Source organism: Phacochoerus africanus, chromosome 3 (genome assembly GCF_016906955.1).
Source record: "Phacochoerus africanus isolate WHEZ1 chromosome 3, ROS_Pafr_v1, whole genome shotgun sequence".
NCBI classification, from domain to species: Eukaryota; Metazoa; Chordata; class Mammalia; order Artiodactyla; family Suidae; genus Phacochoerus; species Phacochoerus africanus.
The window spans coordinates 20843046-20860231 of NC_062546.1; positions in this window are offsets into that span (position 1 = coordinate 20843046).

Below are 17186 nucleotides of genomic sequence, written 5' to 3' on the forward strand. Positions count from 1 at the left end.
GGTGAGCAGATTCAGGCTCCACAGGATTTGGGTGGAATTTGAAATTCTGAACTCGTAAATTATGGCCATGTTAAGACAAACCCTGTGTCTACACAGTACCCAAGCAGCCCAATGGAAAGCCAAAATGCTAGGTTGCCAACCAGATGTTGCATAACTTCTAACGCGTGGCAAAGCATCCACGAAACATCCGGGTGGTTTATTGACTTTTTACCTCTTGATTCAGATGTTTGCTCTTAATACAGTTAAGGACGTGGACAGCAGCTGTCAATCCTGGCATGCTGTGAGGAGTTTATTTGAAAGGAGTGTCTATAATCATATATGGATCACAGTGTTCACGGGATGGAGTAGGGGTGAGAAAAGAACCTGCTTTTCTTTTTAAAAGCAGGTTGGTCGTGTTGAGTCGGTTGCGAAGATTTGGAGAATGGAGAAAAGAAGCTATTCAGATGCGTTTGAGCATCCCTTACGGAGAGTAAGGAAGATAGATGAGTTTAATCATATGTTTGTTACCTTTTTCTAAGTGGAAGGACTATGTGCCAGAACAAAACTGTTAAGAATTTAAGTCTTTACGATACTTTCTCCCAATAGGGAGAAGATCTAGGAGTGCCATGTGGAAAATAAAGGCAATTTCAGGTCTTTCGTGAGATGAAGAGAGTAACAACAAATTAACAACTGACTTCTGTGTAGATACTTCATGAGATAAGGAGACTAGTAATTAAAGTAATGATAATATTAATAGTAACGGGCTCATAATAGACCTTTCATAGTCTATGTAGTATTCAACTATAACAATAACTGAGATCATCATCGTCATAATAATATCTAATTCACACAACAATTTAGATAAGATGCATACGGTTCTAAGGATTTTCAGCTGCTTACATTGAGTCCACCCAACAATTTTTGAGGTGGCTATTGATCTTTCTTTAGGGAAGACCATCCACTTGGGGGTCACTGAGAATAGCCAGTAAGCTAAACTCTCCACTAATGCAGATAGACCAGTGGTCCTCCACCAGGGATGATTTTGCATCCAAGGGGATATTTATTAATGCCTGGAGACAGTTTGACTGTCACAACTGGGGGTGGAAGGGAGTGTGACTGGCATCTAGGAAGTAAAATCAGAGGATTCTGTTTATCATCCTACCATGCACAAAACCTACTTCCACAACAAAGAATTCAGCAGCCACAAATGTCATTAGTTCTGAGGTTGAGGAACCCCGAGAAAGATAAAAGAGCAGGGCAACTTTAGACACGCACGTTCTACGCTCTTGGTTGCTGATCTAGGCTCTTGGCGGCTGACCTGATGATTGGAGTCGCAAGCCTTTTCAACACCGGAGCACCACGGGTGACAGGAAGTCACACCGTACTTGAGCAGTGGTTCCAAATTTGAACCCTCATCAAGATCACCTGGAGCAATTGTTCAGACACAGATGGCTGATGGTTCAAACAGCCCCAGAGCTTCTGACTCAGGTCATCTGAGAATTTGCATTTTAACAAGTGGCCAGGAGAGGTTGATGCCACTGGTCCGTGGACCACACCTTCACAACCATGGCCTCGGAGCAGGAGGTCTTCCTCATACCGAACCCTGCGATTGGAAAGAGGACATAGCGGGTGTGCTCTTGTAAAACTTAAGGCACAAAGCAGCATCATAGAATACATGTTCTTTGCAGGCACTTCATTCTGCCCTAAAGGGGTGAGGAAATTAGCCGAGCTACGCACACCCACGTCTTGCTCTAAAATGTACTCACAGAAAAGGCAGTCTACCTTCTATGGGGAGGGAAGGAGTCTGTAAAGAGGTAGGCCTGTAGATCCACCACACAGAATGAAACTTTGATGCTGGATAAGAACCATTCCCCAAACAAGTTGGGCCTCTCCAGCACCCAAAAATGCCCTTCCCGACCACATGACCCAAAGGAAGTCCTCTCACAGTCCCTAAACCAAGCTCTAGCGACTCAACTGGTGTTGTTTACTGCATAACCATTAACTGAAATTATGTTTGACAATATTTTATTATCTTTCTCCTTCCGTTCCCCATACAGTGTCAGATTCAGGAAGGTTGTGACTTTGTATTTCTTAGTACACATCCCCAGCATCTAGAAGAATGCCTGGCACATAGTAGACACTCTTTAACTATTTGTTAAGCGAATGAAATAATCTTGCTAAAACTGAAGCAAAACCGTTAGTATCTCCTTTTTCCATAATCAGCCACCCCCCCATGTTCTATATCTTTCCTGCCCACATATCTCCTCACCTTACTTTGCCCCTATTATTTTCTTCCCTTTTCTCCCCACAGCTTCCTCACAGGAAAAGATTGACATGCTTCCTTGAAAGGTCAAAAAACTATAGGAGTTCCCATTGTGGCTCAGCGGTAGCAAACCCGACTAGTATGCATGAGGATGCAGATTTGATCCTGGCCATACTCAGTGGGTTGAGGATCCAGTGTTGCCATGAGCTGTGGTGTAGTTCACTAGACGCGGCTCAGATCTGTCATTGCCGTGGCTGTGTTGTAGCTCTAATTCAACCTCTAGCCTGGGAATTTCCATATGCTGCAGGTGTGGCCCTAAAAAGGAAAAAAAAATAAAACAAAAAACAAACTATAAACTTTAAGTACCCAGGAGAGAGTTAACAGGTCCAGGACACTACTTTGGACATTTCTTTGAAACTTACCTTACCCATTTCTGGACAACAACAAAAATCATCCTGATAAGAAAAATATAATAAAAGCCTCTACAATAACCTGGGACAGCTGGAAGTGATAACAAACAGCGACAATAATGGCCACCACAATAATATCAAAATCAGTGACAACAATAGTAGCTGACACTTACTGAGTCTGTATATCTCATCTGCTCCCCATTGGGTTAAATACAATTATTTTCTCAGTCATCAAAGGAAAAAATTGAGGCTCAGAGAGGTTTTGGAATTCTCCCAAGGATAAGTCACTGGTACATGGAAAAACTGGGTTTTGAATTCAGGCATCTGATTCCAAGGTCTGTGTTCTTAGCCAAAATAGGGAATCAATAAATAGTCTCTGATTGATTGATTGATTGATCCAAGCAGAATTCCAGGCTGAGGGTTGTCACCATATGTCCTCATCTGTCATTAGGTTGCCATGTGAAATGAAGATTATTTCTCTTTCTGGAGCCAGTCGTCATCACTGATCTTTCAGTAAACTCCTGTTGAACCTGTCATATTAATGTTATTTTTTGCCACTAAGTAACAAAGAAGTGCTTGATTCCAATTATAATACCAAAAAAGAGACGATCAAGAAAGAAAGAGAGAGAGAAAGAAAGAAAGAAAGAAAGAAAGAAAGAAAGAAAGAAAGAAAGAAAGAAAGAAAGAGAAAGAGAGGAAGGAAGGAAGGAAGGAAAGGAAGGAAGGAAGGAAAAGAAGGAAGGAAGGAAGGAGGAAGGAAGAAAGAGGTCGGGAGGAAGGAAGGAAGGAAGGAAGGAAGGAAGGAAGGAAGGAAGGAAGGAAGGAAGGAAAGGAAGGAAGGAAGGAAGGAAGGAAGGAAGGAAGAAAGAGGTCGGGTGGGAGGGAGGAAGGAAGGAAGGAGAGAGGGAAGGAAAAGAGGAGAATCACGGAGAATCACTCCTGAGATCTGATTTAGTATCTGGAAAGATCACTTAGGAAAAAAAATAGAAATCCGTACAAAGACAAATACATAAATGCATATGGAAAATTTAAAAAGGAGATTCAAGAATGAAAGGATGAGACTTAGAGAATGAATCCTAGGGTCTTCCTAAAAAATTAGCAAGAGCAGCAAAAGGGCAACAGCAAATGGATTCGAGAAAAGCAATAAGCAAATAATAGAAGAAAACTGTGAACTGGAGAATGTACTGGTCTAGTCTTCACTGAGAGTTCACTGAGCCTTAGGCAGAATGAAGGAAAAAAGGCATATACTGATGTGTCTTGTGAAGTTCCCAAACTTCAAAGAGAAATCCCTGCAAGTTTTCAGAAAGAAAACAAGATTTTTAAATGATTTTTACCCACAGCTCTCAGGCTTGAGCAGCTTGGGGGAGAAAATGTTAAACATTTAACTAGCTGTCTCCTGAGCTGGCAGAGAACAGGGCCAAAGGATCAGACAGGTAAGATTTGGGAAATGAAAAGTGAGCTGTGCACGAACAGTCACTGGCAGAAGAGTGTATCTGCTGTTACAGGAACTCAGTTGAATGATTAGGGGACTTTTTGAAGATGGCGTGTACTTGAGGTCATTGTTCCCCATTTGAAAATCCTTGCTTGGTGAGCCTCAGCTACTGATGGGAGCATTTTCATCCATTGTGCAAATCTTCATTCATTGCGTCATTCAGATTTTATTTACTGAGTAGCTGCTATGTTCTAGGTACTAGGACTGGGCTGGGCTCCTGCATAAGGCTATGAACAAGCCCAATGGGGCTCTTGCCTATAAGGAGTTGATATTCTAGTGGGAGAGACAGACCAGCAAGCGAATGGATTAGCAGACAAGATAATTGAAGGCTGAAATCAATATTATCTAGGAAATAGACTGATGTGAAGGAGAGAATGCTGGGCTATTGATATGGATTGGAGCAGTCAAGGAAGGAGGTGACATTAACTAGGGTCCTGTAGGACAGGAGTGAATCATCCTAGGATAGAGCAAGGGTTGAAGGTCTCAGCAAAAGGAACAGCCAGGGGAAAGGCCAGAAGCAAGGAAGGTTTGGGTGTGTTTAAGAACAGAAGGAAGTCTGTTGAGGTTAGGCTGGTTAGACAGCAGGCGGCAGGAGGTGGAGACAGAGCAGACAGTGACAAGGTGGACTTGTGGGTGGAGACGAATCAAATCTGGGCTACAGAGGATCATCCACTTGTGAGCCTGACTCCTTCATGGCCGGTAGAAGGGGTATCTGTCCTGAGCTGACTCCGTCCTGAATCAGACCCAGAACGGGGGTCTGGGGTGGAAAACCCAGCAGGGGAGGTGGCGGCTGCTGCAGAGGTGGCTGTCACACCTGGTGAAGCTGTCATCCCGGAGCATTAGCATAAGAAAGGGAGGCCCCTTGTGTTTGGGCTTGTCACCCCGCGGTGACAGGGTGCACAAATGTAGGCAGGCCCGGGGAACTCTTGGCTGACAATGTTGGGTACCACAGCTGTCACTCTGCCGGGGCTGGCCCGCCCCCTACCCACGCTGCCATTAGGAACATCGGCTACCACCGCTGCTCTTATTTCCTCCACACAATGTGTCAACTGTCACTTGGCAGGTCTTTGCTGAGAGACATGGGCGGGGTGCACCTGCTCACTGGGGCAGAAGAGTATGTAGCTCCCCACCTCCTCTCCGCCCTGGAGGTGGAGGCCCCTCTGCCCTCGCCTCCAGGAGGCCGGCTCCCGGTGTCCTGGGCTTAGAAGGAGGAGGAGGAAGCTCCTTGAAGCTACCTCCCCCTTCCTGGCTTTCCTGCTGAGACCAAAACACACAGGCAAATCAATACTAAGTTACATGGGGCCACAGATGACTCAAGAAATGAGTTTGTTTATAAAAGAAACTTTTAAATGACTCCAGAAATCAGGTTCTGTTTTTGCTTTGTTTATGTCAAGACCTCCCTCTTTTTTCTTCTTGAAATGGATTTTATTTTATTTTTATTTCTTTAATTAGAGTTGATTTACAATGTTATGCCAATTTCTGCTGTACAGCAGAGTGACCCATATATATATATATATATTCTTTTTTATATTATTTTCCATCATGGTCTATCCCAGGAGATTGGATATAGTTCCCTGCACTATACAGTAGGAGCTTATTGTCTATCCATTTCTAAATGTAATAGTTTGCATCTGTTAACCCCAAACTCCCCATCCATCCCACCTCCTCCCTGCTCCCCCTTAGCAACCATAAGCACCAGTTTCCATGTCAGTGAGTCTGTTTTGCATTGCCCAATCTTCCATTATAAACAGAAAGAAACCTGGACAATGATGTCTCATACTCTAGGAAGCTGGAAAAGTATAGAACAGAATAAAGACAGATGGAGAGGACCGATATTTATTGAGAGCTGGCTACAACCAACAGGAACAATAGTAGCGAATAGATTCCTGCAATAACACTGCTCGTCATCACTAACCTAACATTGATTGGATGCTTACAACATGCGAGGCACATCGTATTATCTCTTCGATCCTCACAAAACCCTCGAGGAGGAAACACAGTCACAGGCTGGGTAAAGAGCTTACTGGAGGTCACAATGAGAGAGTAGCCGAGCGATGCTATAACCCAGGTTGTCTGCCTCCACTGCTCTGCTTCTCTTTAAATCTTCAGTGAGCTAGGAGTTACCAGTGGAGAAACCGAGATCAAGTGAGGTCACGCGGCTGCTGCCAGGATTCAAACCAGACCTCGCTCTTTCGCTTGATACCAGCTGCTTAAGGCGCGGGCCTCCCTGGGGCTCGATTCTCGCCTGGGCTTTGATTTTGTTTGAGTGTGCTTCTTCCAGATGTTTGACAGTAAGCAGACTTCAGCTTCAGATTGAGGCAAGGTGCAAGTGCAGGCAGGAACTGGAACTCCAGCTTAAGGAGTCCTGCCTCCATCCATGCTACAGGCCACCCCATTTTTCCGAGGCTCACGGTCCTCTTGTTTGCAAGATGAGGACATGGAAGCATGGAGAGGGAACACATGATTTTGAGCTTGCGAAATTCACAGAGTGGCAGAGTGGGCGAGCCCATTGGGACCACCCAACACAACCCTCTCATTTTACAGCTGAGGAAACAGGACCCCAAGGTTAAATAACTGCCCTAAGGTCACACAACCCATTAGTGGCAGAGCCCAGATGGGAATCCCCAGACCCCAGTTTGGGCCCGAAGGAGCAAGCAGAGTGGAAAAATAGATGCAGATGTCTGTGGGGGCCCCTGGGATCTGGGGTCTCGGCGATGTCCACAGAAACCACCCCTTTTAAGGAATCGCCTCAAGCTTGCTTTATGCTTGCTGTGCCTGGCTGCAACCCCCCACCCAGGGCCAGCACTGAAGGGGTGTTCACTGAACAGCCACTGCTGAGCACATGTCCACAGAAGCTCAGAGATGTGAGCACTGGCTGTGATGGGTAGGGTCACTGAAAGTGATTTTTGGAACGCCTACTCCTGAAAGTTTTAGAGTTCACAGCCCATCTTCAACAGCCAATGGCAACCAGTATTTCCTGAGTGCTGACCATGATGTGCCTTACTTTCCAGAATATCATGATTTGCCCTGAAAAGCGTAAGAGGATACGAGCAAATAAATTTGGAAAATGTGAGTTTAGTCTAAGTGCTTCCCACCCCCACTTGTTGGTATTACAAGACTTCTCTGAGCCTTTAATACACTAACTTTATTTTTTTTTTCATTTACTTATTTTGTCTTTTGCTTTTTAGGGGGGCACTCGTGGCAAAAGAAAGTTCGCAGGCTAGGGGTCAAATAGGAGCTGCAGCTGCCAACCTATACCACAGACACAGCAACACCAGATCTGAGCCATGTCTCCGACCTGCACCACACGTCACGGCAATGCCAGATCCTTAAGCCACTGAGCGGGGCCAGGGATTGAACCCAAATCCTCATGAATACCAGTCAGGTTCATTACGGCTGAGCCACAACAGGAACTCCCTAACATACTAACTTTATCATTCTCAGAAGGGGAGAGGGCATGCAGTGTCTCCAAAACTTTTTGTATCAAGGAATCCCTTTTCTTTCTTCCAAATTCCATTTAAGGCTATTCTGAGGACCACTTTTAGGGGCTCCTGAACTGGACCAAGAGGGCAGGTTACGGGCAGGTTGGGATTCAGGGGTCTTGTAAGGGGCATAGTCTCAAGCCAGACACACTAGTATTTAGATCTATGGTAACAAAAACAACAACTGATGTCAGACCCAAACTGCTATGTGTTGAAACTCCTGGCTACCTCTTACTCTGGTTGGGATAAGTCAATAACCAGTTGGGACTTTTTCTGCTGGAGTATTTGGCTGGCAATCTCAGCTGAAGAGCCAGAGAATTCTGGGGCAAACAGAAATAGATAAGGGCACCACGAGGCAGCCACTGGATTCTGAGACCAAAGAATCTACACCCATCTTCATTGCACTTGGGGTTACTAATGATTAGCCTATAAGAAAGAAGAAGGCAGAGCAGAACTCACTGCAAAGGCACCCCCCCTGCCCCCCGCCAAACTCACTGTCCCCCTTTAAGCTTCATTTCTTTTGGAATGGGTGGATTCTGTTACCATGAAGGTATAGCCAAAGGCAAAACTGCAACCTCTAAGGTCACTGCCTGAATCTCGAACTGTAAGCATTCAATGCTGTGATCCATGTGTCAAGCTAATGTGCAGAGAATTGCACTGATCACACTTTATAAATCTGTACAGCTCTCTGGTTGTGCTAATGACACTTCTCTCAGCATGAAGCTACTCAGTAAGACACTAGGAAGTAAGAGCATCGTCTGACTCCCACCCTGCGCTCAGCAAAAGCATGATGTAGTTAAGGAAGAGACCTGCTAAACATCAGCATGCTGTTATTTCAACTCTCTCCTGTTTCCAGTTCCCTGAAACAAAATCGCAGTCCCTTGAATATGGGGTTTGCCAGGAGAATTAAGACATCGAACACAAAAACATAGACAACCACCCTATTGTCAATAGAGAGAAGCAGTTTACAAAAAAAAAAAAAAACCAAAGGAGAGAAAGAAGATGAATTCAGCTTTGCATTGATGCTTCTTATGAACTTGTTTTCTTTCTTTTCTGAACTGGAAGTTCTCGAAGGTGAGAAGGGTATAATTCATTGCATTCCCACTGTGCCCACATGGTGCCTTGCACATAGCAGGTACTCAATAAATATTTGTTTAATGATGGCGGTGAGAACCAAATGAAGATAATTCAGGCAGAAAGCTCAGTTTCACCCAGTGGTCGCTGCAGCTGTAGGAAGGAGAATGGAATGAGGATAAAACACATGCCCAATTTGGTGACTCCTTCAAATTGGAGTTTCCTGACTATGTTGGTATGTAGTAAAGTGAGATTTCAAAAGATCATACTTGGTTGCTCAGAATACACAGCTACACTAACAAGGCAAATACTCAGGCTGTCGCATCTGCTCAGGACTTACTTATTATCAGGTCAGATCCTGCTTTCCCCAAGCCAGTTCAGCAATAGACATAGAAATGCTTTTCCGGAAGGCTGTGTTCTGGTCTAGTACCAATCAGATCAAAGTACAAAAATCATCGACGCTGATTTCTCATCATTGAATGGAGTCTCTGAAGATAGACTTGCTACCGTAAAAATTCAGGGGTGAGCCGCTACTGTGAGCTGGTCATTCTCCCTTTGCCTCTCCAAACCCATTCTTTGCCGGTCTCCAAGCTTCCCTGTGCTCTGGGATGCTGATTGCAATGGACTGCGCTACTGGGATCTCTTACTCTCTGGATTCCAGTGGGAGTCGGTCAATGGTAGGTACCAGCAAGGGGCTGGAGAGGGAGAGGAAAGTAGACTGTGATGTTTATTCCCCCAGATCCTTCCCTTCTGGGACATCGCCTAGCAGGGGCTGTGTTTCTCTACCAAAAGCCACTCCTGCAGTGTGTTGACCTTCTTACACCCATAGATCTCTCTAATTTTTATCAGCAGCTCACTCCCCTTGCCTCTCCAGCCTAGGGGAACAATGGTCTTCCTTTACCTGGCTCACATTCCTATAAATATTTCTTTATGCTCTACCCAAACATCCTATCCGAGCTTGCCCTCTGATTCCTACTAGGACCCTGACTGTATGCAGTGGGACCACAGAGCGGTAGCCTTTATTTTGCTCTCCATCATATTTACACACTCCATAGAACTGAGATTATTTTTCGTTCCTTTCTTCTCCTACTAGAAATAGAATTTTATACACTAACTCTATCCATTTCATCCACCAGACTTTGGCCATCTTCTCATTGCAGCTGTTATTATTATTATTATGAGAGGCCCCAACTGCTGACTTCTTGAGACCTGGAGGCCATGCTTAGCTGGCCTAAACCATTATTCAGTCCTTATGTTTCCAATACTATGTATTCCCCAGAGGTTTGGAACTGATATCTTTAAATGTGGATCTTCCTGTCCATGAGTCTAATAAATTTTTCTCTTGGATTTTCCTTTATAACCTTCAGTAAAGTGTTATAATTTTTTCCTAAGGTGTTATACACCTTATTCCTAAGCCATTTGTAATTTTTGTTGGCTGGTAAAAATATTATGTATTTTAAATGATATCATCTAATTGTTTATGATACATGTGAATATTTTTAAACTTTATACATTGCTTTTATTTACTGCAACATCACTCATCTCTCTTATTAAAAGTAATTGTAAGTAGATTATCTCAAAGTTTTTCTGTGAACAATCATATTGTTTAAAAATAATGATTTTTCCTTCCTTTTTAACCCTTACATTTTTATTTCTAAACATTGTTTTATTGTGCTGGTTGAGGCTTCCAATAGAGGATTGGGCAATGTGATGAGAATAGGAATCCATAGGCTTCTCATAACCTTAAGGAAAATACTTCTTTCTTAGTTACATGAATTATGATGCTTGCTGTCATTTTTCAGAAGATATTCTTTACCAGGTTAAAGAGTTATTTTCCTGATTTACTAAGAGGATGATTTTTTTTTATCCTAACACACAGTGAATAAATTTAGCAAATTGTATTTCTACAAATTATTTGTATTAAAAATATTTTCCCCTTTTTAAGTGTTAATATGGTGAATTAGATTAAGAGACTCAAATTAAACATCCTTCTATATTGTCAGATAATCTCACTTGGTCATTTTGTCACATTAATTTACACTCATCACAGTCCCAGAGGATGCACGGCTTGAAGTGGCTGTGAAAAGGGTGAATGATTAGAATTACTTTCCAAGTACCTCCATCATTGAATTTTCAGTACTTGGCAAAAGAATGGATGCTTGGTATATCTTTGTTGAATGAATGAACAAATCAGTTAAAAGAACAGTTAAATGAGCTGGAAGAATAGATCAGATCTGATACATTAAAATCAGATGATAGAAATGTAAATTACTGTACCTAGGTCTGTCAGTTGTTAAAGGACAGGACAGGAAAACACAACTAAGAAAAAGCACAGCTAAGCCGCAGAAGCTGATGGTAACATGCTTCCCATAAGCTCACCTGATGAGGAAGCTGAGCAACCTTCAACCGTGAGCTTCATTTACAGAGTCTACCTACAGCTGCGTGGCTGTTGGCTTCTTTGTTATCAGTAACCTGTGCTGGCCATAGGACCCTGGAATATTCTATTCACATTTCAAAATAGCCTTTGCTAGAGTTTCCCTGGTGGAGCAGGTTAAGGATCTGGCATTGTCAGTGCTGTGGCTCAGGTCACTGCTGTGGCACAGGTTTGATCCCTGGCCCTGGAACTTCCGGCAAAAAGAAAAACAAGAAAACAAAACAAACAAACAAAAAATAGCTGCTGCTAACAGCCAGAATTGATTTGGGGTAGATGAAGCATCTGGAAACCGTAAAGGAACTGTTGCTGTTTTGCAGGGAGTTCCTAAGACTTAGGATCTTTGGGTAGCTTTATTAAAATTAGCACAATTAAGCAATAGAGGAATTAGATACTGTTCTAGAATTCCAAAGTATCAATAAGAATACTTAACAGGGAAACTCAATTTATATAATACAATGAAAACCTCTCGGAGAAGTGAAGTGCTTTGTAATGAACTGAACCATCCTACAAGGTGCAGGGTTCCTCCAATTTACACATGCCTTCTTCATAACTGCGCTGCCATGTATCCAACACATTACAGAGAAAAGGCACAACCCAGAGTGAGCTTTGAGTATGGCTCTTCAGGACCCTCTGAACCCCAAAACTACATGACCTCACACTAGGTAGTTACTGTCTCGTATCTAGGCGTCACCTACCATACAAACAAGAGATCCTGATCAGCATAGTGTCTGTGTAATGGCCCAATCATGGCTTGTAGGCTGTTCATAGATTTAATAGCAAAAAAATACTGCATCTGGTTCAAAGATATAATATGTCTGCTAGGTAGTCATACTGCAAGTTTCATTCCAAACCATTTTCTAGCACAAAGGTTTAAAACTTTCAACCTGGGGACATGTCCAGCCTACAGAAATTTTATTTGGCCCCCATAGTGTGTGTGTGTGTGTGTGTGTGTGTGTGTGTGTGTGTGTGCTTTCAGGAAATTTAAGGTATATACAACAGTAATAAAACCATTAACCACAGTCAGATCATCCCAATACCATCAGAAATACAAGCGCTACACGTCTTCGGCAAGGAATCAATGTGCTGACATAAATCCACTTTTGACAGCTAAGAACAGCTGTATTAAAAAGCCTACTATTAGATATTCATTTTGCATTTCTAATAAGCCTGAACCCTGCAGCCAGAAATGCTTTGACTCAGCCTGAAGTGGCGGGAAGGGGAGGAGAGAACGGACTTCATTACCCTCTTCGATCTGTGCCCATCTCCACTGGGGGAACACGAGTGCAGGCAGGAGACTTCCTACCCGCCTGTGGGATCTTCCCTGGAGACCCGACCACACCCAGTGAGGACCTGAAGCCCTGAACTCTTTAAGAGGGGACACCATTTTCAGATGACAATTTTTATTGCATAACTCATTTTTTTTTAAATATAAGAAATTTGAGGAAGAAGAGCCTCTTAGAATTCCCCAAATCTCACAAATCTGTTTTATTTTCTCTTCCCTTCACATTTTTCTTTTAAGTTGTAAGTCAATGTATTTTAACTATCAAATATAAGTATAAATTATTATTATAGTTCCATTAAAATTATAACCTTAGTATGTTCCAATTGGCTGTTATCAACAAAAGCTTTTATAATTGTGAAATAATTACTATGTACTAAGTCAGATGTTAGCAGATTTTTTCTTTTTCTTTATTAGAGTTGATTTACAATGCTCTGCCAATTTCTGCTGTATAGCAAAGTGACCCAGTCATACATATATATACATATATATATATATATATATATATGTATATGTATACATATATATGTATATATATGTGTATATATATATATGTATGTATATATATATATATATTCCCTTTCTTGTATTAATTTCCATCATGGTCTATCCTAGAACACTGGATATAGTTTCTCTGTGCTATCCTGTAAAACCTCATTGCTTATCCATTCTAAATCTAATAGTTTGCATCTACTAACCCCAAACTTCTAGGCAAATTTCTCTTAAAGAGACACTTGGTAAATGTTTTAGGTTTTGTGGGCCATGTGGTCTCTGTACCAAATACTTAACTCTGCTGTCTTGTCAAAATGCAGTCATACATAACATATAAATCAATGGCCATGGCTCTCTTCCAATACAGCTTCATTTACAGAAACAAGTGGAAGGTCCAGAGCTATAGTTTCAACACCAAAAGCATGCCCTAAAAAAAATAATACTCATAAATTAGACCTCATCAAAATTAAGTTTTGCTCTGTGAAATATCCTGATAAGAGGATGAAAAGATAAATAACAGACTGAGAGAAAATATTTGAAACCATGAATATGACAAAGGATTAACAGCTAAAATATACCAAGTACTCTCAAAAGAGTGAAAAACAACAATCAGATAGAAAACAGGAAGAAGTCATGAAGATATTTCAAAGGATATACAGATAACAAATAAGCATATTAAAATATGTTCACCTTCATTAACCATTATGGAAATGCAAACTAAAGCTGCAGTGTGATATTAGCACACACCTATTTTGAATGGGTAAAGTTGTGTTTTAATATTACAAGATTAGATGCTGGCAAGGATGCCGAGACACTGGAACTTGTACATTGCTGGTAGAAATGTAACATGGTACAACCACTCTAAAAAATAGTTCAGTAGCTACTTTTCACCTAAACATGAAAATATTACATATCCCAGCATTTCAATGCTTGAACATTCATTCCAGAGAAATGAAAGTCATGTTTGCATAAAAACCTGTACCTGACTATGTATAACAACTTTTTTCATTTCAGCCAAAATCTGTAAACAAGATGATCTTCAATGGTCAACAAACAGGGGTGCATCCATACCATGGAATACTACTCAGCAATGAAAAGGGATGAACTATTGATATGCACAACAATTTGGATGACTTTCCAGAGAATCATGCTAAGTGGAAAAAAAAAAAAAAAGAGTATAATGGTTACAAACTGTATGATGTCATCATGTGACATATTCTTGAAAGGACAAATTATAGGAAAAAGATTGGTGGTCACCAGGAGCAAGGATGGACTATGGGGTGGGTTGGGGAGGAAAAGAAATATATGCGATTATAAAAGAGCAAGTGTCTTGTGCTGATTGACCTGTTTTGCATCTTGACCATGTACACAAATCTACACATGTGATAGAATTGTGTAGAACTAGACACACACACAGGAGTACAAGTAAAACTGAGGCAATCTGAATAACATCAGTGGCTTGTATCTACATTAAAATCCTAATTATGACCTAGCACTATGGGTTTGCAATATTGCTACCCTTGAGGAAGCTGAGTGAAGAGTACACGGGATCTCTCTGTCTTCTTTCTTATAATTGCAAGTGAATATACAATTATTTCAAACGAAAAAGTTTAAAAGGGGGAGAAGGGGATGCCCAAAGAAATAAGGTTTCATTTCTAGTGAGGAAGAGAAACGGACCTGTGGACCCCGCTCCCCCAGAACACGATACTTAAAGACCCACAGCCATGGGTAAACAAGCAGTGTGGTGGAGAATGTGATTTTCAAACATTAAGCCTGGTTTTTTCCCTTCTTTTAAATCATAGGCCCTTGCAGTCTTCTACTTGAAGGTAGAAAGACCACTTTAAACTTGAAATTTAAATTGAGGAAAGAGAGTGAATGTTCTATATGCCTTTAACCCATCGAGAACCAAACCTGAGGCATCAAAAATAGAGTTTCTCTCTCTGTTGAGAAGTGTTGAGAAGATTCCTGTCTGGGATAGCTTCTGTTTTTCTATTTACCCTCCCATATTCACTTTCTTTTTCTTTTCTTTTCTTTTTTTTTTTTTTTTTTTTTTGTCTTTTTAGGCCTGCACCTGTGGCAGATGGAGGTTGGCAGGCTAGGGGTCTAATCGGAGCTGTAGCCACCGGCCTACATCAGAGCCACAGCAATGCAGGATCCGAGCTGTGTCTGTGACCTACCCCACAGCTCACGGCAATGCCGGATCCTTAACCCACTGAGCAAGGCCAGGGATTAAACCCGCAAACTCATGGTTTCTAGTCGGATTCGTTTCTGCTGCCAGGAACTCCCCATATTCACTTTCAACCTTCTCCACACCGCTCCATGCCCTAGGGGACTTTTTTTTTTCTTTCCCTGCTTTTTGCTTCTTTTTTCTTCCACTGTGACGGCATATGGAAGTTCCCAGGCTTGGGGTCAAACTGGAGCCATGGCCATAAGAGCATCAGATCCAGGCCACATCTTCTGGATCCTTAACCTACTGAGCAGGGCCGGGGATCGAGCCTGCATCCTCACAGGTACTAGACAGGTTCATTATCAATGAGCCACAGTGGGAACTCCCTGCATTATGCTTTCTTATTTCCTTAAATTGTACTTCTGAATCCAGTCTCTGTTAAACTTTCCCAAACTTCTCTCATCTTATTTCAAGGTCATCTCTTTCACTCAGACACTTTAAAAAAATAAACTATCTCTTCTGTGTGTGACTGAGAGGCTTTGCTGTATGGCAGAAATTAGAACAACATTATAAAGCAACTATATTTTAATTAAGAAAAAACAAAAACAAAACTATCTTTTCTGTACTAATCCAGCTGGACTATAAGACTTGTTGCCCTAAGATAGTAGGATAACTGCTCAGGGGAAATTTTAAAAAATCCTTTTGGTTCCAGTTGTGGAGAGAAGGAAATAAGAGGCAGGCTTCTCACCCCAAATCCTCCTGCCACCAATGCTAGGATGGTGCTAAGGGTTGGGGCGGTGGTTACTTCAAAATACATCGGTGGCCCTACCATAGTTCAACACATATTTGATGAATGCTATCCGTTAGACAGTTCATTATGCTAGTCCTACATTTAGATTTGCATTTCCATCTGTTATCTCATGTAATCTTTAATCTCCATTTTATGTGCCACAGAACACAAGCTTAGCGACAAAGAAACTCACCTGAAACTCACAGCAAAGAAATGGTGAAGACAGGACTCACACTCTGGTCTTTCTGCCTGCCAAACCTGGACACATTCTGCTTCCCTGAGAACAGCAGATTCACTGAGGTTACTGTATTCATCCATGCAGGCTGCTGTAACAAAATAGCACAGACTAAGTAGCTTAAAGAATACAAAGTTATTTCTCACAGTTCTGGATGCTGGGAAGTCCAAGATCAAGGTGTCAGCAAGGAGTTCCCATCGTGGCTCAGTGGTTAAAAAAACGAAAACAAAACCAAAAAACCAAAAAAAGGAACTAGTATACATGAGGATGAGCATTGCCCTGAGCTGTGGTGTAGGTCATAGTTGAGGCTGGGATCTGGCACTGCTGTGGCTGTGGCGTAGGCTGGCCACAGCCTTGGACCCCTAGCCTAGGAACTTCCATATGCCACAGGAAAAGCCCTAAAAAAAGAAGAAGAAGGAAAAAAAGTACCAGCAAGATAGGTATCATTCCTTTTTTTTTACTTTCTTTTTTTTTCATTTTTTATAATTTTAATAAAGTATAGTTGACTTGCAACGCTGTGGTAATTTCTGCCGTGCAACAAAGTGATCTGGTTATACATATGCACATCCATTCTTCTTCAGATGCTTTTCCCATACTTGTAGTTCCCAAGGGGGACAGGAGGTGGGGGGAGGGTGGATAGGGGTTAGGAATTGGCACAAGATAGATTTCATTCCGAGACCTCTTGGCCTGCAGGTGACGATGATCTCACTGTGTAGTCACGTGACCTCTTTGTATGCAGGAAGAGCAAGCTCTCTCCTGTCTCTTCTTAAAAGAACACTAATCGCATGGGGCCAGGGCTCCATCCTTATGACCTCATTTAACCCCTCTGTAAAGTCCTCACACCAGGGTTAAATGTTCAGTATGTATATTGGGGCATGAGGGAGGCACAAACATTCATAGCAATTAACCAGGTCAAAAAAAATAAAGAGTAACCAGAATGACTTGTTCCATTTTTAGAGGCTCAAAAAGCATACCTGTTATAAATTTCTTTTCAACTCAAATTCAAGTCTTGCCCTCCATTTTTAACATGTTGGCAAGAAAGCCAGTGTTTTCTTCTTGGGGATCTTCACCTCCCTCTTCCCCAATTTT